Here is a 12,630-nt window from a genome sequence, read left to right on the forward strand (position 1 = left end):
TACATGGCCATTGTAGACCACCTTCCAATTTAAGATTGAATAACATCTCTATGGCAACCACAACCACTGCTTACATAGAAAAATAATATTTCATGAACATAATATTCGTTGTTCGTTACAATAGGACTTAACAGCTGGATACGAAGAGAAAAATTCTGATTTTTTTTAAGCCTGATAGATTTTGAGCTTTTCAATTGTATTTTGGAAACTATTACTTGATACTCTATCAAGTTTGTTTTGGAATGGACTAAAAGATAAATATTAACATGTTGGATATTACTAGTGTGCAGTCACACAGGACATTCCTTTGGTGGATCATCCTTGATGGATAATCTGTGTCTGACTTACCCTCACCCGCCAGCCTCCAACTCCTGAGCCGAGTTACTGCAGGGGAGGGGTACACCAGCAGCTCCTCCACCAGCGTCCCAGTGTGACCAGTTTGAGCACTAGGTTCTTCCCATTGTGTCATCCATCCTTCCACGTGGGACTCAGACAAACTCAGAATTTCTGGGCAAACACACAAACAAAAGAAGCTGTTCTCAGCTTCCCTTTCTCACTGTAGGACGCATCAGAAAATGTTTCAAGGCCACCAGCTGTTTCTGGTTAGAGTTCAGATCTCTGCTCTGCGAGGAGTTTGTGAGAGGTAACGGACCAGAGGAAGGGCTATTTACTTCAGATTTCATGTTCTAACAGGACGGCTACTTCAAACTCGGAAAAATTCTTGAATTATGAAAGAGCCCATTGAACACAGGAGCACAAACAAGGTATGAGGCAATTCAGAACGGTATTAAGCGTTCTCCAAGAGCTGAGAAAAGACCCAGCAAGCAGGTTTTCTCCAACCCACGCTCAACGTTTTTGTTTAGCAGAGGAATTAAGCACCGGAGATCCCCCCCACCCTCCGGTCCGCCCGCACCTGAGCGGCTGAGGCGGGGCGGGCCGCCGGACGCATGCGCTGGGGCGGTGGCAGCGGGCGAACCGCCGGGGTCCGGCGGAGTTGGGACGTGTGCCCTCCGCTCGGGAAGAGCCGGACTGCCGCACCCGCCGGCACCGCGCCGCTCGCCTAACGCCGGCTGCCGAGGTAAGGGCGGGCGCGGTGGGGACCTTGCTCAATGTCACGGCGGGATGGGGATGGGGCTGCTGCGGGCGGAGCGCAGCGCAGCGCAGGTGAGGAGCGGGGGCCGGCCGGGCTTCCCCGCTCCTCCGCGGCGTTTCCCGCAACCACGGGTCTGAGCGGGGAGAGCGCGAGGCGAGCCCTAAGTAGGTCAGCGCTGAGCGCGTGGCGGTTCCGCGTCTCGGGGTGCGGGCTGTGCCGTGCCCGGGGCGGGACGGAGATCCGCTATCCTCGCTCGCGTAGTTCAGTGGGCAGGCGGACTTCTTTAGCGAAGACGGAACTGACCTCTGTCAAGGAGCCGTCCCGGTGAGCTAGCGGCCGGTGCGGGCTTTCGGCAGCACAGGTGTCTCCGTCGCGAGCCCCGCGGTGCCGGGTGGGTGCGCGCACAGCCGCGAGCGCCCTCGTGCCGGGGAAGCGGCAGAACTTTCCTGCCCACGCGGCAGTGCTGCGGGATGAGCGCCTCGCGGGGCTCGATGTGGGCACGAGGTTTTAGCTTTGAGCACGAGCTGCGTGAGGAAGCCGGGACGTTAGGTAGTTCTAAAGCTCTGCAAAGTTGAAATACATCTTAAAAGTGAGCGTCTAACTGCAGCAAGCAGCTGCTTACTGGGAAAGAGGTAGCAGAAATAGTATTGCTTGCATCCTCTTTGCTGCCGTATCAGTGATGTCTTGTGCAAGGTGTAAAACCAGCCCTGTTACTGTCCAGAACCCGCACGTTTTCATGCCTGAATGCAACACGACTCAGCAGTGCAGTAGCTGCACCAGAAGGCCACATGTCACTGTGCTCACGGTGCGAGCACGGACCTGAGAGCGGCTGGCACTGGCACGCGGGGTGTGCGCTCCGCTGTGCGGGGCAGCGCCGTGCGCCTCAGCAAGCGGCAGCCCCCCCACCTGCCAGCCGGCCTGCCTGCCCGGTGCGCGGGACCGGCGAAGGGAGAGCGCTGCCTGCGTGCAGAGCTTAGCCGGCCCTGGGAGGGTCTGCCTGGGTGATGCCGGCTTCTCCTTTCCCAAATGAGTTCTCTTGCTGTTCTCTCCAACTCACCGGGTCAGTGTGCTGCTTAGAGGGAGGAGCGAGGAGAGGTGGTTTGTTCTTTTTCTGCGTTTTGAGTGCTAAGGTGTTTTTCCATGGCTGCAAATTCATTCTGAGCCCTTCTGGTGTTTAGGATCTTTACATGGCTTTTCCATAACTCGCGCTTTATGCAGTGAGCAGGGTTTGGTGGCGGCTGCCAGGCAGACATGAAATGGAATTGTGAAATTGGTCACACAAACATATTTTTTTTCTATTATTTGTTTAAATAATCTATAAAGTTGTAAGAAATTAAAAAGGAAACAATCTTCTTACATGATAATTTCATAAAGGTACCAAATTCCTGTGCTTTTCCCTGATGAGTAATATGAAGGATGCTTGCTGAAACTCAGAAGTGTTAACTAAACTGAGGTAGTATCAGGGGATTTTGTGATCTCACCTCCTTATACCTCGGCTGGAGCTGTCCCAGCCCCTCTGTTCTGTGCTGGTCTCTGCCACCAAAGGCAATGGCTGTATCACACCAGCTCAGTCTCTCCCAAGCAACTGCTCTTAGCTGTTCCTATCTCATTCCCCTCTTGGATTTCTTCAGTGAAGTTTTAATTGAGAAGATGTCTTCCTACTTGACTACGTTTGTTCAGGGATAACGTGGCAGAAGAGCAGGAAAAAGCCCTGCAGAGGATGATAATCTTTCAGGGGAGTGTATGCTTGTTAGCTAATTAGTGGGGAAGTCCTTAAATTTCAGACAGCAATGAGGATTGCTGCATAAAACCTAACAGATGCTGAAGTGTCACTGCTGTCCTTGCTCTTCAGGTTATCACAAGGGACTGTGGTTCGTGAGCATTTGCTCTATGAATTTAAAAATCTATGAGATGAGACGGTAGTGTTGATTTAAAAATGAACATATGGAACAGCTGTGGCTGTCTCAAACCTTAAAATGTCTGTCAGGCTGCGCTGGGCTGTACCAAAAGTTGAGTGCAGTGTTTGCTCTAGTGTGCTGAGATATGCTGCAAAGCTTAAATCATTTGTAGTTAAGAGGAAGAAAAGATGATCACAGTTTGGATAGCTTGCATTCTGAAGTTCTGTTATCAGTTTGTTTTAAAAACATCAGCATTCCTTCAGTGTGAACTTGTAGCAGACCAAAAGTTACAGAACTGAAGTATTTCATTTCATTCACAAAATGGTAATACCTAATGTCTGTCAGCCATCGTGGTACAAATGCGAAGCTCTTACCAGATGTGAGCCTGTATTGCCTCTGACACAGTGAAGGTAGAAGTAGGTGCCTAAATGCTAAGATATCCCAGTAGTTTTAAGGGAAATGTACCCAAATGTCTAGACCACACAGGCATCTCGTTCCCTCAGGCTGGTGAATTCACAGCAAGCTGAAGGAATTACAGGAACTTCACTCCCCTGTGTGATCCTAACATCCCACTAGCTGCATAGGTTGGTGGGTTTGCCCCAGAAGCTCTGCTTGCCAAGCTCTACAGAGGCACTGCAGGAATTAAAGGACTATTTTCTATTCCAGTTTTGCTCACAAGTGTAAAATGCACAGATTCTCTTCAGAGATAAAATTCCTCTTTGTACTGCAGCTCCAGAGAGTGCATTTAATCTTTCTATGGGAAGTTGGCTTTTGTATTTTCTTAACAAATGAAAATGTTTTTAAAGCAAAATGCTTTTAGATGCCTTCTTTTAAACACTTTGAAAAGTTCTGTTGTAAAGATTTTACTTAATGTTTTTCATAAAATAATCTGTTTTCTGTTTTTGTGCAATGCACAGGGCGAGTCAGGGAATTAAGGCAAAAATGAAGTCTGCATAGTGCAGTCATTTGACTGCGTTCTACCTTGTTGGAGAAAGTGCTGAAAAACAGTATCTGGTGTTCTAGTACAATTCTTGGCATCAGTGGCACGTTGGTAAACTGCAGGATAACAAAGCACCGAGTGTTTTATTTCAGTATAATGTGTTTTTAATGACAGGAGGTCAGGGTCTTACTGTGCCTCTCCCAATCCTTCCAAAACCACTGAAAAAAAACCCAACTCTTTTTTCTTTTGCAATTCATCTCATTTGTTGAAGATAAACTGATGTATTTCCACAGTGATGATTCATGCCCGTTAACCTCCACAGCTTTATTGTGTTTCCTTTACAGATGAGTGTTCTCATCAGATTGTCCACAGTAGTTCTTTTGAATATCTCTACATTGTGAAGTGTAAAATCTTCACATGTATGTCGTGCATTCTACATGCAACTGTGATTTTTCTCACGTATGAGCTAAAGCTGACATTGCTTTCTATAAACATATTCACTGATGTGTTAAAAATTCATTAGAGAACTTGATCTGCTAAGGCTTGTAAAAATAGAAGCCTTGTAAACCAATCTAATTGTATCAGTGCAGTTCCAATCCTTTTCTTATCAATATTGGCACCTCACTATTTTGCTGCTGTTTCTCTGCCAGGCAGATCTTTTAAGGACAGGTGGTGCTAATGCACATCTAGTTCAATTGCACTGTTTACGTTACTGATGATTGTTTGCGTATGAGTATATTAGGCTGTTATGGGAACATCAAAAATGCTTAATTCCTTGGGATTACTCTCTATCACTTTGTTTGTTGGCAACAATGTTTTTTAGTCTTAAACATCTATAATGTGGAATTTAAGGGGGAGAGGTAGCAAAAAAAAATTTTTTTTTTTTTGACTTGTGCTTGTACTTATTCAGACACCTAAAGTCCTTTTTTCCTTGTGTTCACCTTTTCATTTACATAGCTTTCTTTGTTTAGGACCCATTTTGTATGTTTTAAAATGTCACAAGTCGGTCTCAAACAGTGAGACTGCGTAAGTAGGTTTCAGTTTACAAATTGACAAATGCACATTCTTCTGTGGCAGAATGTAGATATGCATAATTGCATCTCTTGATTCATGATTCTCCAGACCTTTTCCAGGCTGTTTTTTTTTTGATGACAGGTGATGGGTTGTTGTATTGGTAAAGTGCTTTTATTCTGGAGTATGTTGGACAATGTTTCATTACTCTTAGTTTCCTATTGGAGATCTATCTATTTGCTGCAGAGATGCCAAAATGAGAGGGCTTGGGGCATCCCATTTGAATATAGTAGACTATCAGGTCTCTTTAGTCCTTTGACTAAATTTGATACAACTTCAAAGATTAATTAGTTTTTTTTCTTCCCCCCATTTTGAATCACGCTGTACTAATGCTGTTTGTCATGCCATTGATCCTTAAGCTATAATGTGATTTTTATGCAACTTGACTTGCTTTTTCAGTGTTTGTTTCTATCACAACTGTGAGGTCTGAAAATGACTTTATTTTTCCAAGTCAGGGAAAGAAAATAACTTTAAGCATAGAGATTCATTACCAGGACTTATCCCTGAGAAGATGAGTTTGGATAGGGTATAAAGTAAATGCTCTCAAACTATCTGTACTCTGCCCTGGTCAGCCAGGTTTCTAAAGAAAGTATTAGAACCTCCTAATGGGATTTTATAATGGAAATGCTAATAGAAGGCAGCAGAAGAGTACCTAGTCTCTATCTTTGCATGACTGCATATGACAAAGAAAAAAATTGCTTAATCTTTCTTCCTTTGGCTACCAGCTAATAATTGGATGGTGAATCTTTGACTTGGAATTGCGAATGTGTGTGCCTACATGCACGTCATCTGTCTTTTAAAATGAAATTATTTAATACATGTTACTAATTAAGAAAACCCCTTATAAATCAGTGTCAAAGCTTTACAGGTGAAGATTCTGCCTTTGTCTGTTCTTGCAGTCTCTTCTGCAGCGCAGGGGTACTCTATGCCAGAGCTGAGTGTTGCTGAGGCTGGGGGCCTCTGCATTGTCAATGCCTTCTGATGCTTCACCTGCTAATCAGCAAAACAAGCATACCTTTATTGTAGACATCACTGTTGCAACATAGAACTTGGAAAGTTAACTATTGGAAAATTAGGAAGCATGAGAAATGTTGTCTGTGTGCCTGTTGCATACAACCGTGAATCATTTTTGCTTTCTTTCTGTGGGACTTCCACCAGGCTGTGTTAGCAGGATAAGTAATGCTGGGTTAGTGATACAAAAAAAAAAAAACATTTGCAATGCTTCTGGGAGGAGAACGGGGGGCCTTCCCCCTGAGTAGATGGGGAGCTAACACAGAAAGGTCAGCAGCAGTGTCAGATGCTCAGCTGGGGAGTTGAGAGAGCTGGCATGCCAGTGCTCAGAGTGATGCAGCGCATGTTTGTGGCAATGCTTGTGTTGCCTTGCATTATAGTGTGAGTGTTCAGCATGTCTGTAAACTAGAGTGCTGTTGTCAAGCTGGGCTCCCGGGGCAGGCATGCCCAGTTAGTGATGGAGGAAGGCTTGACTTCAGTGACTTAGCATTGCTAGCAGCTCTGTGGAAGAGGTCCTGCTACAGATTCTGCATTGCAGTATTGAGAAAATCTCTTGTGATCCCCAGCTTTTGTTTTCTTTGTTTATTTTTTCTTTCCCTCCGTCTTCTGCACCAAATAGTGTGATTTTCAAGGGGTAATGGTTTTTATGACCTTGATTCAGTGTCTTGATTCCTTTTCACTTTGTGAGAAGAGGAAATATGATGTTGTAACTTAAAGAGCTCAGTATGAATATGTATTCTTTATTTTTAAAAAGTGAACTTTAAAACCTCTAAATTCAATTCCAAGGAATATTTTTGATAAGTTTTGTGTCATTCATAAGCACTTTTCAAATGTTTAGATACAGAGCATAGCTTCTGGAAGTTATGAAATGGCTGGTGCAAGGGAGAAATGAACTTCATAGTACTGTATTAGAGCATAAGAGCTGAGGCTTGATGAGCTTTGTCTGATTTTTTTTTTTTTAATTATTTTTATTCTTAACTGGTATTTACTGAGATGCAATCAGATCCTATTCTGGAAAACTTTGGCATGTTCTTTCAGACAGTATGTTCCTTTCAAAAGCAGCAGAATCATATTATAGATATAAGGTTTGGGGCAGCTGAAGTGGAATGATGACCCTTCCAATCCTATAGGTAATACGGAAGAATATGAATTGCTTTAGTATGAGTAGGGATGTTTGCTGCTATTGTCTTGTTCTATATGGTACTCAGCTGCTTCAAATTAATGCTTTTGGAAATGCATGACTTTTTTTTTTTAAGGTAGAAAATCTCTTCTCATAGAAGTACTTGAGACTACTATAGCTTTACTAGTCCGGCTGCAGCAAATCTGATGCTGCTGTATGTGAGACCTCTTCACTGCAGGCAGGTGGCAGATTCTTTTGAGAAACTGATATTCTTAAAAGGCTGTGCAACAGCCACCCCCACTGGCAATTTCTTTCTCTTTCAACAAGATTTGAGGAAGCATTTCAAATCAAATTCTGCTGTCTCACCTCAGCATGTGGATTAGTCTCTCCAAGCCAAGAGTAGTGCAAAAATAGCTTAAGAAACCAGAAAATGGAGCTTTAGGAACTTCAGCAAACATCAAAGACAGTTGTGCTGATGATCAGAAATAACAAACATTGACAGAACTAATGTCATAATTTGATTATATTGTCAACGCTGTTGTAATACCATATGCTAACTCTGTAAATATGATGGCTCCCAACTCCTTCGTAATTACAGTTTATTGCCTAAGTCATATAGGATTGGGAGGAAGAGCGAGACATGCAAAGAAGGAATGCTGTAATGCTTCTTTTAACCCTTTCAGTTCACATTTGCCAAAATTTCTGCATGTGACTTAGCGGAACTTTCTTTTTGTAGCACAAAAGCATGAAAAACCTTTGCCCTTGGAGAAACCCCGTGGGTCTCTTATGTTATTTCTAGCTCTCAAGGGCTTTTCACCTTTCTTCCCCAACTGTAAATCAGAATATTGATCAAGTTTCTGTGCAGTAGTTTTGTGAGAAAGGATTTTAATTTCTTTCTTTACAATTCATATGGGCATCTAAGTCTTGACGGGGACAAGAAAACTTCCCCCTTCTTCAGAGGAAGAGCTTTATCCTAATCTGATTTAGAGAACGTTTTAAAAAAATAAATGCCTGTGCTTGTTTTAAGCACCAGATGACACGACACAGAGGGCAGCAAGGAGTCTGTGGCCGACAGGAGCGCGTGGGGTTTAAAATCTCTGCGTGCGGCTCCACAGTCTCTTCCCACCCAGAGGCTTATTTAACCATGTGGTTATGATAACTGTAGGGTCTGTAAAGAGGAATTTGGAGTCAACAGCTTGTCTCATGCTGAGCATTGGGGGTCATGGCAGACTTGCTTTCATGCTGTATAAGTACATTTGTAATATTAACGTGGATTTGTATGGAATGACTCTGTTTTTGCAGAGCTGGAGAGCACGTGTTCTGTGTGATGCTGCATCCAAGTTTTTGAATGCTTTTGATAATATATGTTCAACTATTCTAAGTGCTGGATCCACGGCTGTCACCTATTTTTATGTTGCTCTTGTCATGCTTCCTCTTCCTTCTTGGCAGATTGTAAGAATCCTCAAATTATTTTCATGTTGGTGACTTACTGTAACAAACAAATATACTTTTAAATTTCTGTAAGGTTGAAGTTGCTGGCATTGAACCAAAGGATTATCTTGTGCTGTTTAAACTGACGATTTCAGCTTGCACTTGAGTGGAATCAAAGGAACCTGCAAAGCAAGTTGGGCGTTGCAGGCTGCAAAGCTTCTATCACTTGTTGCCACTGCTCCCGACCCTGGCATGTCTCCTGTCCTCCCATCAGGCAGCCTGATGCATTGGGCTCTGCCCTCTCCTTCAGGTAGTGGCACTTCTTGACTTTTCTGATTTCCTGCCCCTGCAATGCCTTGCCTGCCCTTAGCATTTGACCATATCCCTCTCCCTCATTGCAGCCTATCTCTAAAAGTTAGGGCAGGCACAGACTCACTGGAATATCTGAGTAAAATATGAATCCTTTGATGGATGCTTGCCGTATCTTTAATAAAAATGTCTTTAGCCCTTCTTCCATTCACTCAATCCTGAATTAAAACTATTTTAAAAACATTTTCCATACGCTTTTCTTCAGCATAATAATAATAATAATAAATAAAAGCACTTTATTTTTAAGGTTTAGTTGTGAAATCCGTGTATGCTTTAGGATGGAAAAACATTTGATCTTTCTTATTTTAAGGTGTTGGTGGGAAACCAAATTCTTGAAAACAAGTTGTAAGTCTGCTATATAAGCACTTGAATATGCCTTGCAGGAAGGCATTATTGTGATTGATGAATGTATTTATTTAAAAAAAAAAACTCCTAAATGAGTTTCTTTTGTAGCTTCAATCATTACATCATTAAAAAGAAAATGGAGAATAAATGGAGAATAAAACGCATATCCATACCTATATAAAAATCCCTTGGAGAAAATGCTTTTTGATTTAGAGGATCATCCTCATGCTCTATTTTCATGTGATCATGGGATAATAGGTTTCTTGCTCCCTAACAGAGGCTCTAGGTACTACAGTAATATTATGTGTGCTTAAAAGGGCTGTAATCTTCTTTTATTTCAGTTAATATGTCTATAACAGATTTCCCTCTAACCTTCAAAGAAAATGTATCATGTAATTGCATTGAATGAGAGATCTGGTGCAAGGAATTTATTTTTCTGAGAAACCATAGCTTGTTGGCAAAGAAAACCTGTAAATACTCTGAAGCGTTCACAGGTAAAGTTAACTGCTAGATTTAGGTGCATTTGATTAATGCTTTGCATTAGTGTATGTATAGATTTCTTGGATTGTGTATTTTTTAAAAAGCATAGGAGCTTGGTCTTATAGAAACAAATTGACTATGCTCAAAGACTGTAAACAAAGCTGCACCTCAACCAGTGTGCAAGACAGAGTTGAGTGTTATTAAAAAAGAAACAAAAGCCTTACTCAGAGTTTCATGGGTTTCTATGCTAAGAAATTAAGTATTTATCATACAGCAATGGCCATTTCTTAGGGGAGGGATCTTGTAGTATCTTTCAATATTTGAGAATATTTTACAGAAAATATGGCCAACCTTAAAGCTCTCTAATGCGCAACAATGCAAAATTATATGCTTAGGTGACCTGTTAATTAGTTCTCATTCTGTCTCATACGATTTATAGCTCTCTGACTCCTAGGTAAAAATGATGTATGACTTAATGGGGTGGAAATCTAGACTGGGTTCACACCTTCAATTGTTTAATGCTTTCTCTAGCTAGGTGACTAGTGTGATGGGAGGAGAAGGCAGCTGTAAGCATCTTCTCATTTATTATGACAAGGACAGAAAAGCCCATGCTCCTGTGACTTATGGTTGTTTGCTTCCTTGTCACATATTCGATTCACTGGAGCGAGGAGGGAATGTGGCTCTTCCATAAAACACAAACATAGCAGCTAAGAACAGAAATACGTGTGATCTTTCCTGCTCAAACTTACTTTAATGCAGCCATCCCATATATTCTCAATTTAGCTCTAACTTTTTCATAGTATGAGAGAATTATTATTCCACTGATAAAGAGGAAAACCCTCTACAAGCGAGCAATTTTTGTTAGCTTAGGGGTTTTGAAGAAGCTTTTATTTATTTATTTCCCATCCCCAAATGGCTTTTTTTGTCTACTTTGGTATATTTTATGTGCAAAGCAGTTATTGTGTGTTATGTTACTCTTAGGCATGAAGTTTCTCTAATGATGTTAATTTTGGAATATTTGTCTTTACAACATCTTTTGTACAGTGAATTTGATTTTTTTTTGAAATGCAATACTGTAAACTCAGAATGGTTAATTCTGAATTTTTACTAGATTTAATGGTTGTGATAAGTCTGTAAATGAATACAGCCTTTTCCAGCACTTTTGAAGTTTGTTACTTCCCCTGGAATATCCACAACAAGCTGTGATTTCTGCTAGGCTTTTCTGGAGGTGTGTTGTGCCCAGGGTAAGGAGTGTATGTGCCATTCACAAAGTAACCCTACATATGCTTGCTGATAGCATGGATAGTTTTGCAGTGCAGTGCCTCTTGTGATCTGTCTTGCTGAACTAGATGATCTGCATCACTCCTTTTAAATCTGTATGTTTTTTTTTTTTTTTTAAGTTATTGCATCAGGCTTGCTTCTTGACTGTAAAGTTTTGGCAGTGGTGGTGGTCCCTAGGTCCCCATGTGGGTGTTCATTCATTTGTCACTACAAGATAGGCTAAGGTCACCACTGAGAGCTGCTCTGTGTGTGAGTGGGACACTGGGGGGGGGAAAAAAGGACTTTCTCTTTCTAGTTTAGTCCAGCAACTAGGAAAGAGGCTTTGCTGATACGAAATATAGGCACTTGAGCTAATGTACTGTAAGTAAATGTATTTAGATTTATGTAAGGTACTAGCTATGATGCTGCTAACATCTTCTAAATTAAAATCTTATTCTAAATTTTCCTTAGGAATGATTTATCCAATTCTCAAGTATACTTCTCTCTCCTTAACATGTCTCCTTGACATACAATCAATCGCCTTTCTGAAGGCAATGTTTTATAAGAAATTGGAATGTTAGTTACCCATTTTTCTGGGTAAAAAAAAAAAAACACTTTTCATGTATGTGAATACAATACACAGGGTTACACAGATAATACTTCTGTGTAGTTAAATGTTTGTGTACCTGCTCTCACCAGTTAGTTATTAATGAACTTTGGGATTCTTCTTCCCAACACCAGTGTTTGTGAAGGTACAGGCACTGATGTACCTGGCTCCTGTCATGCAGATGTTCTTGTGTCTGTGGGTCCTCCTTTCTGAGGGAGTTTGTCACATGGGCACTGATCCACCTGTGTGAGATCAGAGCCTAAGCGTATTACTGGCAAATGTAATTGGATGTTGGACTTGTGTTGCAGTGCAATTTCTTTCAAGTGTCACCCAAGATTAACTGAAGAACACGAATGATAGAGGACATTTTAACTGCTGAATCCTTGGAAAATCGTTCCAGAGAGGAGGATGTTTTAAATCATGAGCTGGGGACTGTGGGCCATTACCACATATAATACCTTGCTCAATATAAAGTTCTAAAATGTTCCTCATTGCTTAGTTTACTTTAAATATTATTTCCTGTGAAATAATTTGATTAAAGAGTAGTGTATACACATTGATATGATTACTAACTGCTGGTTTTATATGCGTAGTGTGTTGTTTTTTTTTTTTTTTCTGATGAATCTTGTCTATATAAAAATGGCAGAACAAGCATCTAAAAAGCAGGGTCTGTGTGATGAAATATTTCCCAGCTTGAATGAAATACTTCCACTAAAACTGCAGACACTGAATGCTGTACTAGCAGTGTTTAGGCTTACAGTGTTTTAGGAACCTTGGGATTAGTGTTTATCTGTCCCATAAAGGATACGAATCATTTAGATTAGAAGTAATCTGATTGTATTGAAGTACAAATTATAGCACAAATGCCATTCAAGTGGGTTAAGTGACCAGGGTTGGTAAACACCATATGACTGCTGATTGGTCAGAGAAAGAGTATTAACTGAAAGATAATGATGGATTTTAATCCAAATCTCTAAAGCACAACAGCTGTAGTTCCCAAATGAG

General features: G+C 41.4%; 1 protein-coding gene across 1 annotated transcript in view; it reads left to right on the plus strand.

Moving 5' to 3' along the window:
• The first annotated feature begins 924 nt into the window (after positions 1-924).
• ZNF385B (zinc finger protein 385B) overlaps positions 925-12,630 on the plus strand; it is a 151,713-nt gene continuing 140,007 nt past the window's right edge. Inside the window, exon 1 of the mRNA XM_010713539.3 lies at positions 925-1,078. The gene's annotated coding sequence lies outside the window, so the exon portion shown is untranslated. The remainder of the gene's footprint in view (positions 1,079-12,630) is intronic.

The sequence above is a fragment of the Meleagris gallopavo genome, chromosome 7 (assembly GCF_905368555.1).
Source record: "Meleagris gallopavo chromosome 7, MGAL_WU_HG_1.1, whole genome shotgun sequence".
Lineage (NCBI taxonomy): Eukaryota > Metazoa > Chordata > Aves > Galliformes > Phasianidae > Meleagris > Meleagris gallopavo.